Below are 1,341 nucleotides of genomic sequence, written 5' to 3'. Positions count from 1 at the left end.
ACTGGGACACCTGGAAGAGGTCACCTCTGCATCCGCTGAGGTCACATCTTAACCTGATGTGGCCACACCTTTCTCCCACCTGATCCCACTTCCTTTTACCTGGACACACCTTTCCCCACCCCCTACCCTATATAAGGCCTAACCCGGGGCCAGATGCCCTCTTTTGCCAGCCGCGTGGAGTGCCATCCTTGCCTGGTCCCAGCAGGTCTACTGAATAAACCTACCCCTTATCTGAATACCATGTGTGTGGTGCTGTTCTTACTTGGCTACCTCTTTTTAAAAACCTAACAGGAACCTTCTCAAGAAAGTTGTTTCCTTATTAACAACTTTGTTGCGGTGGGCTCTCACTCCTGACCACTAGGCAGGCTTGCCTGCGTGAGTAGGGGTCTTCCCACTACAACTTGTCTTTGTGGCTACTTGTCTGTCTTGTTTTCTTTGGTGTGTTTTCTGTTCTATGTTTTCTGAGGTGGGGAAGTTCTGGGTGAATGGAAGCTCACTCAGCAGACTCTGGTTTCAGTTTGCTGAGTGGGAACAGCACAGAGTTCCAAGTTGGGGGCCCATTAATCCCCAACTCAGCCTTTGGTTGTTGTCTTGTTTTGTCCTGTTTTAGAATTGGTACCAGTTTTAAATGTGGATCTTTGGTTTTTGTGTTGGTTTTTGTTATTTATTTGAACATCTCGGGAATAAAAGTTCCAGCCTCCAGCTAGGCTCGGTCACAGACCTGCTATGCCCCCCTCCCTGTGAGGTGTGGAAGGCCGCAGGACTAGGTTGCTGTTTGGTCCCCTTCAAGCCTCAGGCTGAATTTATTGTCTTAATTTAGAAAATGTACGTACAACTGATTGTGAGTTTTGCACGCTTTAAGATCTGTGTGGTTTTTTTTTCATGATGAACAAAGTTTCTTTTTATTGTGAAAATACTGTACAGAGGGATCTGTGTGTTTTGTATGTGTTTGTGAACATGTTCAAGATAAGAATTATAACAATCCTGGGCTGGGAAGCTGGCTCAGTGGTAGAGTGCTTGCCTTGCATGCATGAGGCCCTGGGTTCGATTCCCCAGCACCACATAAGCAAAAAAGAAAAAAAGCCGGAAGTGGCGCTGTGGCTCAAGTGGTAGAGCGCTAGCCTTTAGCTGAAGAGCTGAGGGACAGCGCCCAGGCCCAGAGTTCAGGCCCCACGACTGGACCCAAAAAAAAAAAAAAAAAAAGAATTATAACAATCCGATGAATTTAAGTTTAAAATTCAAAAGGTTATGAGGTTTGGACATTACCAAAAATTTAAAGAATCTCCACATTGTTTTAAGGATTCTTTAACTTGAAAATTAGAAAATCTGGTATTTTAAAAT

The sequence above is a fragment of the Dipodomys ordii genome, unplaced genomic scaffold (genome assembly GCF_000151885.1).
Source record: "Dipodomys ordii isolate 6190 unplaced genomic scaffold, Dord_2.0 Scaffold11, whole genome shotgun sequence".
In the NCBI taxonomy this organism is placed as follows: domain Eukaryota; kingdom Metazoa; phylum Chordata; class Mammalia; order Rodentia; family Heteromyidae; genus Dipodomys; species Dipodomys ordii.
Note: the sequence above shows the minus strand (reverse complement) of the source record.